Below are 23,598 nucleotides of genomic sequence, written 5' to 3' on the forward strand. Positions count from 1 at the left end.
TATAAGAACTACTTAAGGATGCATGGTTTTGTGTATCTGTGAAATACAAGAACACCCAGTGCTACAATGCCCACTTGATCATGCCATAAATTAAGAGATGAAAATTTGAGTATATTGTCATATCTTCAAGTGAAAATTTAGAAGAATTAAGAAAACAAATGGGAAAAAGTAAATTGTTTAAATCCGATTCTCCATCTAGAAAAATATTAGGCCAGTATGTTTTGGGTTTGCTTGTTCATTTTTAATCAATATATTACTGCCATATAATTCCTGGCAAAATCAGACTGATTCTCCTGTGAAGTCTCACAAATATTCAAATATGTATCATGTTAGTGTGAAATAACGACCAACCTTGCTTTATATTGCATAGGGTGGAGTGGGTAGGATGAGGGGTGGATCCAAAATTAAATTTGCTGTTCCTTTTCCATAAACTTGTAAAGACGGTTAAACCTCTCCCCTGAGAAAGGTGGAAAAGTAAGGGGACTTGTAAGACACTATATTCACCCAGAAAAACACATATTTTCAAGAACTAAGAAGAAGTCTTAGGAAGTCAACAGAAGTTTTTGATTCCTCAGGGTGCATGGGTGGCTCAGATGGTTAAACGTCCAATTCTTGGTTTCACTCAGGTCGTGATCTCACAGTTGTGGGATCAAGCCCCAGTCACGCTCTGCGTTCAATGCAGTATCTGCTTCAAATTCTCTCTCTCTCACTCCTCTCTCACATAAATAAATAAAATCTTTAAAAGAAGAGAAAATTTTTATTCCTTTTTGCCCTATTCACCTCATCTGGGAACTCTAAATATCACCTATAAAATGGACTCTTTCTCTTTTTTCTTTCTCACACTCTTGGTCTCTAGTTGTGCTATGGAAAACGTGAAAATAAAATCATAAAAGACACTCTTTAAGTAAAGTTTTTATATTCTAAAACAATAACTTAATACTAGTAATAATTTTCTAGTTCTCCAAATCACTAAATTACTTTGATATGTTATAACCAAAACTATGTATCCCCAAACAGAAGGTGAACTATTGATTTGAGCTTTTATTTAATATATATTTTTATAAATGAAATACTATATGCCTCTAGGTCTCTGGTCTTCCATACCTGAAGGCATTTTTGAGACAGTGTACATGGCCCAGGGCCTGTCATTTACATTATTTTGAATGTGCTCATTATGTCTTGGTACATTTATTTTGTAAAAAAAAAAAAAAAAAAAAAAAAGGATTTGTGTTTTTTGTGTTTGCAAAATGTATCTACCCAGAAAAATTGAATACACTCAGGGCAGAGAAATTACTCCTTCATTCAATCCATTTCACTTAACTTGAATCTATATGTTCAAGGCCCTATCAAGTCTCTCAATCAGTAATTATTCAAATACCAATTTCCTTAAACTTGAAACCCATTTCCAGAATGTTCAACAGTGCATTTGTTTGATTTCTCAGATCATATCAAGACTCTAGTTTTCTGTTATTATCAAAACCATTAAATCTGTAATAATACAGGATTTAAAAGTACAAGTCTAAGATTATCCTTGGTTGTACATGAATTTTTTCTTTCATTAAATCTTGCTTTCCTAAACTTCCCTTTTAAATAGAGCATGTTATCTGCTTGTTGTGTGTTTATTTTCTAGGATACTTCTTCCAGTCCACATTCCACTATCTGATTTACACAGAAAATAACATTAACCATTTCTAACTAGTCAACGATTTTTCTAAGTTGGGGTAATTCTGTGATACATACATAGGAGAATTGTCTTTAGAATGCTAAATAAACAAATTGAATCATTCATCCAATTATTTTTTCAAACAACATGCCAAATATCAGTTGTAATGAATTCCTTAACCAAGTATTAAATTATTTATTTTTTCTTAACATTCTATAGATATACTAGTATAAACTAAGTAGAGAAATAAAACTCACAGTAATGGTACGCTCAAGTTAGCTCAGAATCCAGACTTGAGAAAAGTGACCTAATTGGGTGTGTAGATCAAATATTTACGGGATGGTTGTAAGTCCAATTCTATTAATGCTAAAGATCCACAAATTTTCATAATCCACAAAATCATTTTCATAACTGGATCATAGAAGGATTGGAAAATAGAATGAACTAGAAACATTAACTATTACATAACACTGTGCTCAAAACAGATGAATTCATAATTGGCAAGTTCCTAAAAAAAGCATATAGTCTTTATGAAATGATGTCGGTGGATATCTATTCCAAATAGATTACTTTTGAAGGATCCAAATTGGTCTGCCATCTTTTAGGGGAAAAAATGGACTACTTTACAAATACATAAAATTCTGTTTTAAAAATCATGCTTTTCAACCAATATAAGAGTCTAAAAGTATATGAAGAAGCCAGCAACTAAGTGTATATAACTCAGCTTTTGGGTCTATCTAGTTGTTTATGTATTTATAGTTTTTCTTCTGTACTTACTATTCCTTAGAAGCTGTTCAGTTGTTTTTCTTCCTGTGTGTGTATATGTGTGTATTTTGCATTCTAGTGCAAGGACACTTTTGAAATTTATTTTAAAATATTTACCAAAAAAATCAAAATTAATGTTATTTAATACATAAAATCTAGAATCCTAACAATTTAAGAATTAACTTATTTGGATTGACAAATTATGAAACATAAAAGTGATAAAGGAAACTAATATGAGACAAAATTTTTAAAACCTAAATATCATATATTCCTACTTATGTAATGCACAAAAACATTTTATTTGTTTTTATGTGGCAGGATACTTTAATAATGATTCTGAGAAGAATGTAGACAAACAATTACCTCTGACCTGTCCAAACAAAAGGATCAGAAGTATTGTATTGAAAGAGATAAGTCTTTTCATGATACAAAAGATTTTGTCAAACACAGAACGATGAGCATTGAAGTTCAAAATAGTTTCCTCAGTTGCCTTAGTTTTGAGGGATGGGTCTAAGTTTATATTGTAACCTTTTCCAACAGTCTATTCATCGATTTTGCGTCATAAAAAAAAAAAATGTGTGTAAACTTTGTTTTAGTCTTTGTTTCTGTTTTGTTTGGGGAGGGGGGGGGGTATTTCCCTCGCTCTCAAATTTTTGTGGACCTCACACAAACAGAATCATGTTATAAGCATAAAGCCAGGCAAGGTGTGTGGAAGGTGCCAGGTGAGGAAACTGACTCCTTTTTACATTATACCTGTGCTAGAAGTTCACAGGAAAGGATCTACTGTAGTAGCTCTAATAATTGCTTTCTTAATCAGAACCAGAAATAGCTCCTGACAGTAGTGTTGCTTGGGAGACACTCTTCGTGCAACAAAGACAGATCCTATGGATGTTTGCACCAATTGTGAAGAGCACAAAAGTTAAATTTGAGGAGGAAAGGGAACAACAAATTCACTTGAATTCTTCACATTTGAGAAAGTCCCACCACTTTAATAAATGTGGGAAGGACAAAATAGAGAGAAAATCACAAACATCAGTGGGATCTATAAGAAAAAAATCAAGTATTCACCGTGGCTTTCAACAGACATATAGGCATTCAGTTAATACAAACAAGTTTCCACTAGAAATCTCTCTTTCTTTTCTTGTCTAAGTAAAATATTTTTATGTAAAAGAATTAGAAAAGCATTGAATTCATAAGGTGTCTAGACACTATAATTTAAAAAAAATGATAATGACCTATATGCTTTTAGATACAATAATAGAAGTCATGAAGTAATTTAAAAAATAATAATAATCAAACTGTCTAGGAAAAACTTCAACATCTTGTAACAGATAGTACCACACTGAAAACTAAGATACAATCTTTAGTTCTTCAGGAAATCTTCTCATATATCCACTTCAGTATTTTTTTTTAAATTGAGTGCTTGTATTCTAAAACCATACCAGGTGTTTATTATCTGAATCCACACTTTTTAAAAACAGATTTTATTTATTTGAGAGAATAGAGAGAGAGAGCATGAGAGAGCAACCAGCAGTGGGTGAAGGGGCAGAGGCAGAGAGAAGCCAACTCCCCGCTGAGCAGGGAGCCCAGTGAAGCTCCTCCCAGGACCCTGAGATCATGACCTGAGTCACAGGCAGATGCTTAATCCACTGAGTCCCCCAGGCATCCCTGAGCCCACACTTTTTAGTGAGCATCCTAGGTGATTCAGAAGCCCAGTGAGGTTTGGAGTGTGCTACTTGACAGTGGTCAAATACAATATGAGGTAGATATAGTGTGAAAACTTTTCTAAATCTCTTCCTTTACCCTGAAACCCTTTTGGTATAGCATATCCCTTGACTACAGTCATGAAAAAGGCACTTTAGGGTATGCTGTAGTGTGGGTTCCTTCATTAATAAAAGCATAGATAATTATGAAGATAAAATTCTTTGATCATCCCAGCACCATTATTAAATTCGAAAATTAAAAAACATGATTGATGGCTGGAGATCAGCAACAACCTTGTCTGGGACGTTGATCTTATTGACAAAAATGCCTTTAAATGTGTTTTCTTTGTGCTTCTCAGGCATTATGAAAACTTAGCAAGATAGTGTTCATAAAATTTTTGGTGTTTTTCAAGGAGAAAGCAAGAGATAAGTCCAAAATAATTATGACTTGCAAATGTCATGTCTTAACTCTCTCATCAGCACTGTAGCTATTGTTGAAGCTGCCTTTCACTCTGTAAGACTACGAAGAGGGTGTGGATTCTTGACAGATTTCTCTCTACAGGGCTCTCAAGGCAAATAACACCTTGCCTTGGGGAAGAAAAATGATCAAAGAAAATGTCCCATGATTACTAATGCTGAAATCCTGGAAAACTGCCCCTTCTCCTGTGTTATGGTAAAAAGGCAGCATTATCAGGGTAAAGATAGAACTTGGCTTGAGAAGTTAGCCCAAGAACAGTGCATTTACCCAGGGAAGCAGCTTCACCCGCAGAGGGCACCAAGAGGTTTTGAATGGCAATCTACAGAACCAGAAAATCAAAATAGCAGAAAAGCGAACTGTTGTTGGAACCAAATAAGTAAGCCAGACCCTACACACTAAACCTATTCAGGGTAATTGTCTACTAAAATAGAAGTGTTAAATACTACCGGAAGCTCTCCTGACATAATAACCTGCATCTACAGGATTCCTCCTAGAATCCTAAATCAAATCAAATCCTAAATCCTACTCAAAGCAAAATCCAGGAAAACTACAATTTGAATAAGGAAAGACCATCAACTAATGCCAATAACAAGATGCATCAGATCGTAAAATTACCTGACAAAGGTTTTAAAGCAGTCATCATAAATATGCTCCAAAAATCAATTTAAAGTTCTCTTGAAGAAAAAAAAGAATTAAAAAAAATCTCACCTTTTTATTAGAAAAGAAGTTATAAAGCAGTGCATAGTATACAAAAGACAGTTTAAAGAAGAAAAATCACCTGATCATATCATTTGATGAGATTCAATATATATTCATGATCCAAAAAAAAAAAAAAAAAGTGAGGCACTCTATGTAAGGAGGCTGGTAATCACCACTCCATCAAAGCAAAGAATAAATGAAAAACTAAATTAAATGAATAATGAACAACTCTTCTTGATCTCTACAAGATGGAAGGACACAGAGCAAACAAAGTTGGAGAAGCAGACAGATAAATATAGAGAGCTGAGGTTCACCAGAGCAGGGACTCATGACTGGGAGCCACCAGGAGAAGCTGTGCAGGATAAAAAATAATAATAATAATAACAACAACAACAACAACAACAACAAAAAACCAACCAGACTGTGATTGATGAATTGCTGGAGGCTTTGTGCCCACAGCTCTGAGACTTAAAAGCTCCAAGTAAATCCAGTTAAGAGGTAGGGAGACAATAATATTGTAGGAATTACCTGGAGAAACTCAAAAAGATTCCCACATAAATATCAAAGAAATAACCCCTTCTGGTTCTGGCAGAGGGAGGGAAAGAGAAACCATTTGATACTGGAGCTTTTCTTAACAAAGCTTTTCTTAACAAAACTAGTTAACCAGAGCTTAACCCACAGGGTATTATCGAGGCCTAACTGACCTGGGGCAAAGGAAATACTCAACTCCAGCCGGCTCAGGTCTTCCCTGTGGGACAAGGAAACATCCAACTTGAGCCCACTCTAGCCAACCTACCTCACCAAAGGACGGAGAACAAAACTGAGAAATACTTGTGAATATCACAGTTCAGAGGCACAGGACCCATAAAAGGCAGAGACTGAATGACAGGACTGTGGGCTGCTTCCACTCCCCACTCACACCACCCCTGCATTACCAAAGGCCTACTGATAGTGGTCTCTGCTACCCCCTACATCATCCCCAGCTATCAGAAGAATATTGCAAGTCATACCAATAGGCAAAAAAAGGAAATGGTCTGAAGACACAGAGGAAGCGTCAGAACCAGATGTGAGGACACAGGAATTATAAGGTCACACATCTAAAACAACCCTGATGAATAAATGTGCTGAGGGTTCTCAAGGACAAAGCAGACAGGATGGAAGAACAAATGGGCAAAGTAAGCAGACAGAAGGAAGTCCTAAGAAAGTACCAAAGAGAAATGCTAAATTAAAAAAAAAAAAAATGCCTTTCATGGGCTAATTAGCAGACTGGACATGGAAAGAATCTCTGAGCTAGAGGATGTATCAATAAAATCTTCAAAAACTAAAAAGCAAAGAACAAGTCTGAAGCAGCAAAACAGCATATCCAAGGTATATGCTGGGACATCAAAAAATGTGTAGCACATACTTAACGGAAATAAATGGTGTACAAATTAGGGGGAAAAAGAGAATTAACTTTGTTTGCAGATGACATGATCATCTCTGTAGAAAATCCAAGAGAAATGACCAAAAACCCCCCAAAATTCCATAAAATGAAGTATTATGCAGTGTTAAAAAGAAATGAGCTCAGCCCTAAAATGCATATTACCAAGTGAAAGAAGCCAGTCTGAAAGGCTACATACTCTATTATTCCAACTGCATGAGATTCAGAAAATGCAAAACTATGAAGACAATTTTAAAAGATTGGTTCTTTGGCGGGTGCATTGGGGCAGATGAAGAGGTGCAACACAGAGGAATTTTAGGGCTCTGAGAATACTCTACATGACACTGTAATGATTGATACTTAACATCATCTATTTTCCAGAACCATAGAATGTTTCACACCAAGAGTCAAAAACTTAGTGTAAACTATAGTGCAAATTATAGACTTTTGGTGATTATGATGTGTCAATGTAAGTTCATCAATTGAAATAGACCGTTTTGGTGGGGGATGTTGATAATGCATGTGTGGGGCCAGGTGGTATATGGAAAATCTCTATCTTCCTTTTGGTTATGCTGTAAACAGTAAGCTGCTCTTAAAAAAAAAAAAAAAGAGAGAGAGAGAGAGAGAGAGAGAAGTCTTCATGAAAAAAAAATCAGAAAACTCAAAATGGAAGAAAACTTCTTCAGTTGATAAAGAACATCCACTGGAACAAAAATTATAGTGGCTAACATCATACTTAAGGGTGAAAGACTGAATACTTTGGCCCTAAAATCAGGGACAAGGCAAGAGTGTCCACATTCACCACTGCCATTCAAATGGAATACTGCGAGTCCTAGTCAGCTCAGTAAGTCAAGAAAAATGAAGTAAAAAACCTACAGTTTGAAAAGGTACAGCCCCTACTTGCAGATGGCGTAATTATTATTTAGAAAATCCCAATATATGTATAAGAAAAATTAAAAATTGATGAGTTCCATTTGCAGGATAAAATGTGCCTGTATCAACTGTATTCCTGAAGATAATAAGTAGTAGGTCACCAATATTAAAGAATATAATAGCCTTCCAAAATAAAATAACTAGTTGTTAAAAAAAAAAATAACTAGTTGTTAATGTAGTAACAGACATGCAAGACTTATATCCTGAAACTTACAAAATATTGATGAAATAAGTTTAAAAGGGTCTAAATAATTGGACAAACAGGCAGTGTTATAGATTGGAAGGCTCAATATGGCAAAGATGCAAATCCTCCCTAAATTGATCTATCGCTTTAACACTGTTCCTGTCAAAATTTCAGCAAAATTTTTATAGACACAGAAAAAAATATTTTAAGGTTCGTATTGGAAAAGCCCTAGAATAGCTAAAACAATTTTTTTTTGAAAAAGAAAAAATGAAGTGGGAGGGACCACTCTTCCTGATGATATAATTAAGACTGCGTGGGAATCGACTGAGGGAATATACATATCTACAGAACCAAACAAAGATCTCAGATGCAGAGATCCACAAATTCCCCCCCATTAATATTTTACTAACAATCTGAGATTGAGATCAATCTGGTTGGTCTTATTCTGACTACATTGGGTGCATTTCAGCTTCCTAATTCTACGGATTTCCTTCTCATTTTATTCCAATAACGATCAATGATGTGAAACAATTAAAGTGTATTTTAGGTAGTATTATGTAGCCAGAAATCACACAGAGTAGCATTTTATCATTACGTATTGTATATACTACGTAATAGAAAAATACAGGATAATTTTAATGCCGCATGATTAATGTTAATAGAACCTACTTAAAGTAATGGATTGTTAAATACATCAGAAAGTACTATTTTTACACAAAACAAAAAACAAACAACAAACTTTATCCAGTTTACTTGCCATGCACAGATTTACTGTCGCATTGCCCTCAGGGGAAAGCTGTGTCTTCGAGATGGAAAATGAATGTCGCAGTGATTGCAGGAGGCTGTCCTTCTACGTGTGCGGCTGTAAACTATTTCTCAGGAAACTCCCTTAAAAACCCTGAGCTACTGCATCTGTTCTCTGACACTGGGTAGATGGATCCAAGATTATTGGGGTAAATGAAGTTATTTCTATTAGCATGTCACACATCTAATAGGCTCCAGTGAATGGGAACTCCTACCCTGTGAGCATTTGACTTTGCACTCGGGAGTTTTTGCCAGCCGCCAGCCATGTGGGTCGCCTTCAATCCTGCTATAGGTTTTGGGAAGAGATTTTTTTTAAGAGCTACTGCCTTTTAATGAGCAATTTAAAGGACAAATCCCCAAGGCTAATAACTTCTGTGGAGTTAAAACCTTAGAAGCAGGGACGCCTGGGTGACTCAGTGGTTGAGCATCTGCCTTTGGCTCAGGTCGTGACCCCCGGATCCTGGGATCGAGTCCTGCATTGGGCTCCCTGCATGGAGCCTGCTTCTCCCTCTGCCTATGTCTCTGCTTCTCTCTCTCTGTCTCTCATGAATAAATAAATGCAATCTTAAAAGAAAAATGTTAGAAGCCTCTCTTTCACCCTGCCATTTCCCCTGGTCCTCCACCAGGAAACATGATCACAGAACTTCAAAGTCACTGACTCTAAATTTGACCCCTCCTTAAATATTCTTGTGCACATAACACAAAGGAAGAGTAGGAGGTTTTTGAGTTCCAAAAGATTGGATGTGAAGGAAAGAACAAACAACTCAAAAATTGAAAACGCCTTTCCAATCAAGAAAACATCCCACACTGGCTTTTCTAATTTTCCATATTTGAGCACATGTACATTTGGATATCGGCATGCTTTTTGATGGCAAAAAGTATAAAAGATACATTTTGCCAAATTCGCCGTGCATTTTTCTTCCCCCTGTTTGGATCTGGAATGATGAGAGAGGAGGAAGGCAAGGTAAGAATAAAAAAGACGGATTAGACTGTTTTATTTAAAAAGTGAGATGAGATTCGGAATTGTGGGCAACATACTCACCTTGAGGGATCATAGCAAAGGCATGGTAAGGCTGGCACGGCTGCATTTAAGACCAACAGCTACAACAAAAGAGTCTGCACCCTCCATTTAGGAAGCAGGCTGACTTCTTATACCGGTAAGCATAAACACAAGCATAAACGAGACATTTAATCGCCCCTAATACATTCTTTCCTTCTTTCGCCAACGCTGACTAGATTAATTATTACATTTTCATTCTTTAATTTCTGCCTGATTCAATCTACTTAAATACAGGACTCTTGGAAAGACTCAGAGGATACCTCATATACACTTTTTAAAACAAAACGAGTACATAGTATTGAACACGCTGGCTAATCTAATGTTCAAGTTATAAAATCTGCTTTGTGCTGAATCTGTGGCCTTGGGTAAGTACCTTAATTTCTTTCACATTCACTTTTCTTATGTATAAAATAAAACAATTCTGTTTGTCCTGGGTACTTGGTTATTTTTCCTGTTTTGTTTGAATGTGTCGCCCCATTTCTTAGAAGATAGTTGTTACCATTCACAGAGTTGGCTGATATTAGGCAATTCTAGTCACAAAAATACTATCAATGTGGTGAAAGATATCTCAAATATTTAAAATGGTAGTTACGAGGGAGGAAGGGCTCAATGTAGTAGGCATTCCTTCACAGATTTAGCTAGGATAATGGAGTGGGGCAGTGTGGGGAAGTTGGATTGAAACCTCTGCCAAATAATCATCTATTAAATTTAGATATAGCCCCAAATGGAGCTAACTATCTTAAGACCAACTGCAGTCCCTTGGCTCTGTAAATATTTATAACAAGCCAGAAAACATCTCTCTGGGACAGTCATAAGTCAGATTCATGTAATGGATTCAGGCATGTTCAAAGTGCTCCCTACCTAACTTGAGACTCCGTTGAACGATGTGAAAGAAAACAAGTTGGCCATGTTGATCTAGGGGTGCCATGGCCCAAAGGTTTCTCCAACATTTGATGATTGTACTTGTCAGGAAAAAATACTGACATCAAGCTGTTGAAATTTGGTCTGTTCACGCCCAGAAAATTACATCCTACTCACATTTCTTAAGTGATTGATTTTATACAAGAAACTAAGAAAAGGGATAAGGACAGTAATTACAAAGGAGATTTAGATTCAACAATCAACTTCAGTACAAGGTAGTTTAATGCACATTATATATCTCCTAACCCCAACTCGGCAAAATGTGTGTCAACACTATTTTAGAGTTGATAATTGGGCTAAACATTATGAGTGAACAATGACTGTATAAAATGTCTGTTTTCCTCAAAGAAAATCAGTAGACATAGTAAAAATGGGAAAAATTTAAAAAACAGTAGTATTTGATGCGTTATAAACTAACACTGATACGGAAGTTCTGAACTAGAAGAACTTAGTGGAAATTGCAAGAGCTCAACACCGTGAACTTTGGAGTAGGAAGACCTGGGTGTGAATTTTATTTAGAATTTCCTTATGTGTAAAATCAGTGTCATATTTATTGCAAATTACTGCCTGTTATCCACGTACTCTTGGGCCAGTTACTTAATCCTTTTGAGTCTTGTGTTCATTGTCCACATTTCCAACATCACTAAAGGAAGGATACAAAAATAACTCATTTTGTGGTGTTGATGTAAGGATTAATGAAGTAACACTAAAAAGTTCTTATATAGTTCTGGGAAATGCTATGTTCTCAGGAAACCTTACCTATGATCACTAGGACAGCATTTTTTCTTACATACACACAGATACACATTTGCTAAATTCTAGTTATCTATAAATTATGATTCTTGTCACATGTCCCATTTGTTAAATAATTTAGATTATGATTAGTCTTTTCAGGCATACTTGTGTCTATCAAATGCCAACCTGAATACTTTTGCTTGTCACACAAACATAACAAATAGGATCACTGTTGGTTCAAACATAATGAAATTAAATCATTATGTTCTTTTACTTGCAATGCTTTTGTAATAATAAATTGACTCAGGAATTTGGATACAATCTAAAGATGAAAATATCTTAAATATGTTTACGATTCAGTTTCTTTCCATTCTGGAATTTCCTCTTTGAAGTAAATGATCTTCAATCATATTAAAACTTTATATGATTGGAAAGGTACAAAATAAATAGTTGAATATACGAAGGATAGTTTATTAATGTTACCACAATAACATGACATATTTTTAGTGATGGAGCATTTCTTAAAAATGTTTAAAGATGTGAAAAACACTTATAATAGAAGGATAAGATAAAATTTATTTAGATGATTATTATGACTACACAAAAGGAGTTGTTCCTATAACAAAATGGAAATAAAAAGATAAAATTGCCAATATAGTCATCTTTGGGTGCAAGAATAAGAGGATAATATTTCCTTAGGTAGACACCTCTCATTATTTTTGCAAAAATTTCTGGGGGCATGTAATGAACCCAGGAATTCTTTGTGTATACATAATCAAAATATATACTGAAAAAAATATTTTATATATAACCAAAAGTCTTTGTGCTTCTGGAAGTAAGTTTTTTGACTATGCTGAAACAAAGCCTAGGTGTTTGATGCTGCTAAACAGGACAGAAGGAAACAGAATTGAATGTGTACTGATCAGAGAACACGGGCAGTCCATGTTTTGGTAGATGTCTACTAGGAAGCTATCTCTTTGCTACTCACTGTAGACCTACCAGTCAAGGAGAATAAATCCTCCCCCCATGGATACACTTTGGAATAATCATAAGATGGGGAGAGAGACAAAAGAGAGAGGAAGAGAGGGACAAAAGGAGGAAAGACTGGGGGGGGGAAAGGAGGGAGGGAGAATGAGAGATGGAGGATGATAAGTATCAAATTGCTCATTTCCTCCTGCTCTTTTTATTTCTGTTCTCCCTCCCTCCACCCCATGTGCCCCTCATCTTCTCCCTTACTTTCTCAGACTTACCAAAGGAGGAGAAAAGGACAGTAAAATTTAATCCACTGGCAGCAGTTCAAGCTTCTAAGTCTTAGAACGAAAATTCAACCTGGATGCATCTGACTTGAAACTTCATGCTATTTCTACTCAGCAGCATCCAGACTCTGGAAAAGTACAACATTAGTTAAGGTGAAAATAGGAGATGTGACATTAGACAGGCTTGACTTAAATTTTAGATCTGCTACTTGATGATGTAGGACCTTGGGACAGCTACTCAAGTACTCAATTTTAGTGTCATCCTCAGAAAAAGCAGGTTAATAATATATAGCTCAAATAATTATTGTAAATGGCATATTCAGGATAGGCATTTACAGGTCCAAACATTTAATATTAGTTCAATCTCTCTCTCTCTCTTCTCTTTCTCTTCTCTTCTCTCTCTCTCTCTCTCTCTTTCTCCTTTCTGAATTCCCATATCCTCTTTCCTTTCCACTCTCTTGGTTTATGTTTTTACAAGTTATTTTTAAACTAGAACATATCAATGTCCCAATCTACTTATAAGTAAAAAAAAAAAGTTCTCATAAGAACATAAATGTTCTGTCACTTTATTTTTTAGTTTAGTTTAGTTTTTATTAGAGAGAGAGAAAGGAGGGGCAGAGGGAGAGAGAGAATCTTAAGCAGGCTCTACATCCATTATGGAGACCAACACAGGGCTCCATCCATCTCATGAACCCGAGATCATGACGTGATCCAAAAATCAAGATTTGGATGCTTAACAAACTGTGCCACCCAGATGCCTCTGTTCTCTCACTTCAAAAAGAATTGCCATTTATAAAAATAGGAGTATCTGTTCAGGTGGCCCATGTACTTATTAATATATGTATGTATGTATGTATGTATATAAATGTATATATGTATAATTTACACATATAATATATGTGGTGGGCAGTTAATTAAGATACTTTCTATCCTACAGGAAACAAAAAAAAATGAAGGTGGTAAGCTTAAGAATTGAACAAAAGAGTACAATGAAAGTCTAGGCACAGGTCGTCAAAACACTTATATTATCTTGATTAGTTAACAGTTCAGCTTGATGAGAAAAAGTACCAGCCTTTAGAAATTCATGTGATAAAATATGCAGTTTGATCAGGAAATCATGCACAAATTCAGCTGCTTCAATATGCAGTTTGCCCATTTAATTATACAGGAGACCTGGGGAGGAGCACAGCTGGGTCTGTAAATTATGAAATGGGACAAGCCACGAATGCATCTTTATTAAAATGATTACCCAGCCTCTCTCCTACATATGAATCTCCATCAAGAGATATCAGAATAATCAATTTATTTCTGTCCTAAAACGACAATCTTTCATCAGCTAAAATGAGAGAATCTAGCAACAAAAACATGTGAGATAACACCGAAACTCTTACATTGGTAAATAAAGATAAGTACTTATATAAGTGAGTAAATGCCCCTAATCACTTAACTCTTTGCATGAAAAACAGCACACAACCCATAATGAGAAGGATGTTATACTATATATTCCCAAATAGTCAGCAGAATTTCATTGCAGTTGGGAGAGACAGGCTTCAATCTGAATTTGAGTTTTAACTCCCCCTAGTACCAACTATGAAAATAAAGTTAAAAACATAGATTCCAAGACTTTTTATTGTATAGGATGGTAAAATCAAGTACCAGTAACAAAAACTGAGGTTGCCAAGTGCAAAATTTGACAATAAAACAAATGAACTAAAAAACAAAACCAACTACTACCTTTTACATGTTAACCCTCAAAACTAAGAGATATTCAGTATAAAAACAATTTCTATACTTTAAAAAAAATAATTCATGGAGGTCACTATTTTCACTATTTTATCCCTATTTTCTCATTCATACAGGTTATTTTTTAATCTTTGGATTGTTGAGAACATTATCAAAAGCTATTCCTTGTTTGTGGATTAGTGTTGGAAAACACAGACTTAATCTGTTGTAAAAAATGAGTATAAGGAAGCTTATTCTTAAAATACTGACATTGATTTGAAATGAAATAATGGATGCAACACACATCTGGGAAATACATAATAAATACATAACAAATGTGAGTTAATTTCTGGCCCTTCTGGAGGTAACATAATATAGTGAAAAGCATGAAGAATTGCCTACCCCATGTTTAGCTTCTTTTGCTACTTATAAGCTACATTGACTTGGGAAAGTTTCTGTATCTCACTGATGTTCTGATTCTTCTTCTGTAAAGAACATAAAACATCCTTATTTTAAGGGATTGTTGGATATTAAATTTAATAAGAATAAATTACAATTTTTTATAAAATATATAGTCCATTGTAGGTGATCAATTAAATTTTGTTTGTCCTGTTTCTCTCTCTTTTTTTTTTTTACCTTGCCTTCCTTTCTTTCCATCAAAATATCTATATATTAGTAATAAATGCATGGATCTTATGAGGGTAGAAATAGTAAAATTTATTTTCATTTTGGTATTTTTGTTGTCATTACAAAACATTACAAAAGCTAAAAACATAGCTATTGGTTCATCAGTCCAGACCATCTGACCTAGCCTTCAGAATTTTTAAATTATTATTTTAAACTCTTTAATATGCACATGTTTGGTTTCAAAGCAAATATTCTCATTTGAAAATTTTTGTTGAATTAAATTTGTATTAAGAAAGACATGTACTGGGAGCCTCAGTGGCTCAGTCGGTTTAAGTGTCTACCTTTGGTTGAGATCATGATCCAGGACCCTGGGATCAAGTCCCAAATAGGGCTCTCTGCTCATCAGGGAGCCTGTTTCCTCCTCTCTCTCTGCCTGCTACTCCCCCTGCTTGTGCTCTCTCTCTGTCACATAAATAAATAAAGTCTTAAAAGAAAAAAAAAAAAAGACATGTACCAAGGAATTCGTAAAGCTTGTTTCTTGAAAGTCTCTTAAATGGGAATGTCATTCTTGTTTGTTTGTCTTACAGTAACCTAATGCTCTAGCAAGAAGAAGAAGAAGAAGAAGAAGAAGAAGAAGGTGAAGAAGAAGAAGAAGAAGAAGAAGAAGAAGAAGAAGAAGAAGATGAAGAAGGTGAAGAAGAAGAAGAAGAAGAAGAAGAAGAAGAAGAAGAAGATGAAGAAGGTGAAGAAGAAGAAGAAGAAGAAGAAGAAGAAGAAGAAGAAGAAGATGAAGAAGGTGAAGAAGAAGAAGAAGAAGAAGAAGAAGAAGAAGAAGAAGAAGAAGAAGAAGAAGAAGAAGAAGCATAAGTAACATCAATAGAGGGGTTAAGGCTTTGCAGTGATTTGTTGACAAGTCTTGGTTGAGTTTGTACCTATCTTACCAGTCTCTTATTTTGGTTCTATATTGCAAGAGAATACATTGTCTAATTCATTTTCTGCAAAACTCTTAAAAAACCCCAACAACATTGAAAGAAAATGCATTACCGGTAAACAGAAACTATAGCGACTAGAATTATCTATACTAGAACAAATCAACACTCCAAACCTACTTAATTGAGAGGTGAGAGTAGAAGCTGAAATTAAGCATTTTTTTCCTAGAATATTACAAAGGGGGAAAATTGCAATTAAATTCTAAGCTGCTTAGAAATGTGTGCATTTTGAGACAGTTCTCTGTGATACTACCACCGTTCGTTTCATTCATTACAAAGTGCACTTTAGTACTGATAACTACTTAGAAATCTTCAGATATTTGAAAAACATAGGGAAAAACAAAGATATTACAAAAGAAAAATATGATTCTGAATCAAAACAATAAATGTGAGGCCACTTAACAAAGTCAATAAGATATTAGCATGAGAATGAGTATGGGAGTCTCAATACTGATTCCCTATCAAATGACCTGAGGATTCCAGGCAGTCTTCCCTCCCTCCGTCATTTCTCAAATCTGAACTCAAACTATTATCTTTTTGAGATATATCTTTCCTGTAGCTTCACATATATGCAAGTCTGTTTGATAAATGATATTAAACATTTGCTATGGCAAATATTTTGATAGGTGTTGAAGGAACAATGCTTTGTAGAATCTGTATTCTCAAATTTCTTCCAATCTAAAGCAAAAAAAAAAAAAAAAGAGAATCTTTAAAGGTAATTAAAATTCTAGTTATAAGATTTCTGGCTTAACACTACGGTGAAGTCTCATGTCCACAGAGTACAACTGTAATCTTGGAATATGTAAGATCAAGCAAGAACTCTAACAGGTGGGAAAAGAAAAACAAATGGGTAAAGACCGCATGATTGGGAAAGAAACATGGCAACAGGCAGGGCATCTTATGACCCAGACATAAAACAAGGCACCCACTTCACTAAATCAGTACCTAAACATGCGAACCTTACCCATTTGGCCTTAAATAACAAACAAACAGCAAACAAATTACTGACCAAGATATCCTCCTTCATTTATATTTATATGAGTTTCACTTCACAGTGGGATACTCATAGGTATATTGCTCTTTCTCTGTCTTTTCACCCTTTCTGTTTTTTTTTTTACCCTTTCTGTTTTTGTCCTCCTTCTGCATATGTATACTTTGTATTATCCTCTCTGAATATTCCCTCTAAGCTAGAAAAAACAATTAAGCTGATTAAGCTGGAAATAACGCTTTGTGGTTGGCCTTTAAACTAATACACAGGCCAGCGGGCTGAGATAGATGTGAATGGTGGATCCAGGATTGGAAATGGGTAGCGCTTGTCCTCAGAGGGATTATATTAGTTTCAGGCACACAATATACTGATTTCAACAATTTCATAAGCTATGTGGTGCTATGCAGTGCTCACCACAAAAAGTGCAGCCACCATCTGTCACACTACAATGTTATTGCCAGATTATGGACTATATTCCCAATGCTGTGCTTTTCATCTCAATGTATTTATTGTATAACTGAAAGTTTATACCTTTTAATCCCCTTCATCTATTTCACTCATCTCCCCCAGGCACCTCTCCTCTGGCAACCACCGGTTTGTTCCCTGTATTTATGAGTATGTTTTTGTTTTTTGTCTATTTGTCCATTTGTTTTTGTTTTTTTAATATTCTTCATATAAGTGAAATCACAGGGGTTTGTCTTTCTCTGACTTATTTTACTTAGCAAATACCCTCTAGGTTTATCCATGTTGTTGCAAATAGCACACAGCAAAGGAAACCATCAACAAAACAGGAGGGCAACCTCTGAATGGAAGAAGATATTTGCAAATGATGTATTTGATAGAGGTCTAATATTCAAAATATATAAGTCACTTATATAATACACCAGAAAACAAACAGAAACAAACAAACAAACAAAAAAACAAAACAAAACAAAAAACCCAATCTTATTTAAAAATGGACAGAGGATCTGAACAGACATCTTTCCAGAGAAGACATCCAGATGGCCAACAAACACATGAAAAGATGCTCAACATCACTCATCACCAGGAGAATGCAAATCAGAAGCACCCTGGGCTATCCCCTCACACCTGTCAGAATGGGCTAACATCAGAAAGACAAGAAGCAACAAATGTTGCTGAGGATGTGGAGAGAAGGGAACCCTGTGCTCTGTTGGTGGGAATGTAAATTGGTGCAGCCAGGGTGGAAAACACTATGGAGGTTCCTCAAAAAAATCAAGAATAAAATTACCATACGATCCAGTAATTCCACCACTGGGTATTTATCCAAAGAAAACAAAAACACGAATCCACACAAAGATAGGCACCTCTGGGGTCATTGCTACATAATTTACAATAGCCAAGAAAGGGAAGCTGTGGTGGTGTGCTTTGATTGAAAGGGTTAAGAGCAAATCTGTTTGGAATAATAAGAAAACATATGTTGAGCTTTGAAGGACAGAATGAAGTTGACAAATTCGGCAACACTGAGGGAGGGCATGACGGGATACATGAGACAACATGAACAAAGACCTGGAGGTGGGAGAGTCAGAGTCCCTCTGAAACAGTAGGTTGGCCAATTTGGCTGCTTATAGGGTAAGATGAGTATAGACTAGGAAGGTAATGCATGAAAGGAAGGAAGGAGGTTTAAAGGGTTTACAGATTTAGCTAGTGAGTGTGGATTTAAGTCATTCGTGTGGACCCACTTATACGTTTTTAAGGGAGTAAAATGGCATCCTGAAGCTCCTTACAGAATGATGTGGCCATAGTCAGCGCAAAAATTGAGAATGGAGAAGATTTTGGCGTGTGAATCCAGTTAAAGAGTTCCTTAAGATCAGGAAATCTCAAAGGGCCAAATTAAGGCGTCAACAGTGGAGATGTGACAAAAGTATGCTTCTCTTAATTGGAAAAGAAAAAAATAGAACCTGTATAATTTGGAAAATTCAAGTGAAATAGAGATGAAAGGAAAGGGGCTGTGTTTAGTTTAAGTAAAAAACGTTTAAAACCCTTGCATCTTCCAGGAAAGACTAAAAGCAGCCAAGAGCAGAGCATGAGAAAGGGTCAGGGGAAAGCATGTATTCTAACTAAAATTTATTTGACATTCAAAATGTTTTTCCTATGGCTGAAAAACTGTAGGTACATTTAAGGTATAAAGCTACTGAGGACCAAAGAAGCATAAGTAAACACTAATATTAAAACCACTTGTCTCTCTTGACATTCATGACAAGAGCCTAGCTACAAAATAGACTAAGTTAAAGAATGGAATTAAATTACATTAATAGGCATCAGTGCAATTTTAGTATGTTTTATTTTTGTTGAATAATCACAAAATGGAATAAACCATCCACCTTCTTTCTATAAATCATATTTATAGTATAATTATACTATAACTACATCAAACAAAATTAAAATTCACCTATTATTGTAGCACTCATTATTTTTACTCCTCTAGGTTGTCCATGTCCTTATATGTGTATATTTTACACGGATAAAATGACGATGCCTGTAGTATTTTGCATTCTAGTTTTGTGAATATAAATCATAAATGTTTTTTTCATATTGCTTTGTGGTTTAAGCATTTATATTTTAAATTTCCAAACAATATTCCGTTGATTAAATTTGTGGACAAAATGTAGATTTATTTTTCGGTGGTTGAAGAGTTAGGCTTTTTTGAGGTTTTCTATTATTAAAACTAATGTTGTGATTAACATCAGTCTCCATATGACAAGCCTCTTCTATAAATCCTATTGATTCATCCTAGATATTTCCCTGAATCTTTTTGCTAGGCTGCTAACTCCAACTGAGAAGCCATTTTGCCTTATTCCCCATTGCATCTGCTGAAATTAGCATATGCCATGCCCTTAACAAATGTCTGCTTAGTGTTTTTTTTTCTCTTTTCATCATTCATTAAAGTAGGGAGAAAAGAATGAACAATATATACTGAATGAAAGGGAAATGAATGTAGAAAACCTCTCCAAATGATTGAGTACCTTGGTTCCAGTAGAGGGCATTGCCCAGATTTTCCCACTACGAATTATTGTTTTGTTTTGTTTTTTCTATTCCTCCCTCCCAATCTTCTGAAACAGCCTTTGTTGCAGTTCATTCTCAAACTCCTCTCTCCAGTCCCCTCCTTGACACTGCAACATCCTAACATTCTGTCAATAAATCCCATTGGTTTAACTTGGGGAGAATTGCTTTTGTTTTAACCAAAGAGGTCTGCTGCTACAAGTAATCAAAACAGGAAATCCAAAGAATTTGTCTAAGGAGCTGTGGTAGAGCAACAGCTGGGTTAAGCATCTGCCTTCAGGCTCAGGTCATAATCCCAGGGTTTTGGGATGGAGCCCTAAGAAGGGCTCTGTGCTCACCAGGAAGCCTGCTACTCCCTTTCCCTCTGCCTGTGGCTCTCACTGCTTGTGCTTTCTCTCTGTCAAATAAATAAATAAAATCAAGAAAGAAAGAAAAGAAGAAAGTAGAAAGAAAAGAAAGAAAGATGAAAGAAAGAAAGAAAGAAAGAAAGAAAGAAAGAAAGAAAGAAAAAAGAAAATAAAAGAAAAAAGGAAGAAAGAAAAGAAAAAAGAAAAGAAAGAAAAAAGAAGAAAGAGAAAAAAGAAAAGAAAGAAAAGGAAAGGAAACGAAAGGAAAAGAAAGACAAGAAAAGAAAAGAAAAAAGAAAAGAAAAGAAGAAAAAAGAAAAAAGAAAAGAAAAGAAAAGAAAGAAAAGAAAAGAAAAGAAAAGAAAGAAAAGAAAAGAAAGAAAAAAAAAGAAAAGAAAAGAAAAGAAAGAAAAGAAAAGAAAAGAAAAGAAAAGAAAAGAAAAGAAAAGAAAAGAAAAGAAAAGAAAAGAAAAGAAAAGGAGCAAGCTGTGGTAGAGACACTGGGAAACCACAAGAGGGAAACCTAACCCAGCTCAGAGGGTAATAGCAGCCTACTCAAGACAGATGGCCCATTTCAAAATATTATCTAATTTAATATATGCCTAAAATAAATACATATTGTTGTTTTAATTAGCATGCTTGTGTTTATTAATTCTATTCTTTCCTGCAAACATTGTGCATTTCAGGAAATCCTTTTAGCTTTTTATGGAGAGGCAAAAAGAAGGAATATGTCCAGAATACAACATGCCGTTGTCAGTGTCATTTTGCAATTTATTTCTTTATTTTTCATGCCGAGTTGAGAGTCCTAGTCAACGCCATCAAAGACTAAGAAGCTTGGATTAATGATGCTGGTGCACAGAGAGAGTGGGCAGGTGTGAAGGATTGACAAGGTAACTTTCTCTTGGATTGATGCCACCCCTTTTAGCAACTGGGAAGTATTAAGGAGGCACTTGTATTGAGCACTGGGGGTTAGATGTAAGTGATGAATCAATAAATTCTACTCCTGAAATCAATATTACACTATATGTTAACTAATTAGAATTTAAATAACCCTTTTTTTAAAAGAGAGGATACCATCAACTTATTTTATAGAACACAACTAATTGGATTAATTCAGAGAAGCATGATACAAGAAAAGGTTATAAGTAAGTCTCAGTCATGTAAGTATACTAAATAAATGTTAAGATCAAATTTATCAATGTATCAAAACATATATGGTGATTTTCATTTTAAACCATGATTGAGTAATCCAGCCTAGACTTACTTTTCGTCTGTAAATGATAAGAAAAAAATTATAGGAAGTAGTGATTTTCAGGTATTGGGCAATAGACAGTATGAAACCATAATATTGAGAGAAGAAAAAAAAATGACATCGCTCTAAGATTTCCTCAGTTTATTGCCTGGAAAAAAATTCTGCGCCGTGGTAGAGAAGGGAGGAACTCTATCAGTGGAAGGAAAAAATTGAAATAAATAAATAATAGAAACAAGTCCAACATTATTTAAAAGTATGCAACAAAATTTCACACCCCAAAACATATAATTCACTATATCCAGCAACCAATAAAAAAAAAATTCTCAAGCACAGAAATAAAGGGGAAAACGTGATTCTTAATTAGGCCAAAGAAAGCAACAAAATACAACAGCTAAAAACCCAGTCAACATGAAGGGACCCAGAAATGGCATAGATGACTAAAAAGAGCAGCCAGAGATATTAAAAAAGCTGTTATAAGTATGCTTTACAATTTCTTGAAGTTACAAAAAAACTAGATGAAAAAAATTGGAAAATTTAATAAAGGTCTAGGGATCCCTGGGTGGCGCAGCGGTTTAGCGCCTGCCTTTGGCCCAGGGCGCGATCCTGGAGACCCAGGATCGAATCCCACGTCAGGCTCCCGGTGCATGGAGCCTGCTTCTCCCTCTGCCTGTGTCTCTGCCTCTCTCTCTCTCTCTCTCTCTCTGTGACTATCATAAATTAAAATAAATAAATAAATAAATAAATAAATAAATAAATAAATAAATAAATAAAAGGTCTAAACGAAACTTCAATATAAAATTATTCAAATATTGAAAATGAAAAATACGCCATAAGTACTTACTAGCAAATTAGACATTGAAAAAGAAAAGGTAAGTGAACTCACAGAACTAGCAATAAAAATATTCTAAATGATGAGATTAAAAATAATGAAACTTAACTATAGGAAAATATCAAACATAATATATATGCGATTGGAGTTGAAGAAGGAAGGTGGGAGAGAGTGAGTGAACCATGTTTGAAGAACTGATGAAATTTGAGAAACAAAACAAAGAAAAAAGAAACAAACAAAAACCAGACTCTTAAATACAGCGGACAACCTGGGGGTTGCCCCAGGGGAGGCAGGGGCTGGAGGTGGGGAGTAGATGAAGGGGATTACGAGTATACTTATCTTGATGAGAACTGATTAATGTATGAATTGTTGAATTGCTATATTGTACACCTGAAGCCAATATAATTGCATATTAATTATAGTTGAATTTTAACAAATAAAGGCAACATTTTTTCTAAACTATTCAGTTTAGAATAGTTAATGCCAATGTCCAAGACACCTGTTACATTCCAAGAAGAATAACTTGAAAAAGAAAAATACACTAAAGTATATCATGATCATCAGAGGAAAACATAAACACACGAACACACACACACACACACACACACACACGAGTGGATCACAGATAATATTATCTGAAACTGCCTACCAGACACAATGACGTCTCTAAAGTAAATTGCTAATCTATATTCTATTCCCAATTAAAAATATTCAAAAATAAATATGAAATAAAAAGAGATTAAAAGATCCTCTTCCAAACTACACACACACACACACACATACACACTCAAAACCTGGTAGAGGTTATTGTCAACAGATTTGCAGTCTAAGAAACATAAATCAAAAGAGTTTCTTTGGCAAGAAGAAAAAAGGTACCACATGGCAATTTGTCTATACAAACAGTGACAGGAACAAAAAGATGAGAAATATGTGTCCAAATATAAATCATTAAAAAAAACTCTTTAAAAATGAAACTGATTTTTAAAACACAAATAATAGTATTTTATTTTTGTTTTATATATAATTAAATAAGTAGTAAAAGGCATCACAAATTAGCACAAAGTACAAAATATGCATAAATGGACATAAACCCTAACAGCATTCTTATTAAATATGTGAAATCATATTTGAAGGTTGACAAGTCTAAGTTGAAAATGTATATTATAGACCACAGAAAACCACAAAAAAATAAAATAAAGGGA

General features: G+C 34.9%; 1 long non-coding RNA gene across 5 annotated transcripts in view; it reads right to left on the reverse strand.

Annotated features, from left to right (window-relative positions):
• The window catches only part of LOC140614649 (uncharacterized), a 67,403-nt gene that overhangs the window by 15,813 nt on the left and 27,992 nt on the right, over positions 1-23,598 (reverse strand). For 2 of the 5 annotated variants that reach the window (XR_012015443.1, XR_012015444.1), the window contains exons 4-5: positions 14,746-14,828; positions 12,616-12,749 (exon numbers count right to left, since the gene is read on the reverse strand). This is a non-coding gene — a long non-coding RNA (uncharacterized lncRNA). Of the gene's footprint in view, positions 1-9,691; positions 9,798-10,947; positions 11,274-12,615; positions 12,750-14,745; positions 14,829-23,598 lie in introns of those variants that run through there. The other 3 variants (XR_012015440.1, XR_012015442.1, XR_012015441.1) reach the window with 3 other exon arrangements.

This window comes from Canis lupus, chromosome 23 (assembly GCF_048164855.1).
Source record: "Canis lupus baileyi chromosome 23, mCanLup2.hap1, whole genome shotgun sequence".
Taxonomy (NCBI): Eukaryota; Metazoa; Chordata; class Mammalia; order Carnivora; family Canidae; genus Canis; species Canis lupus.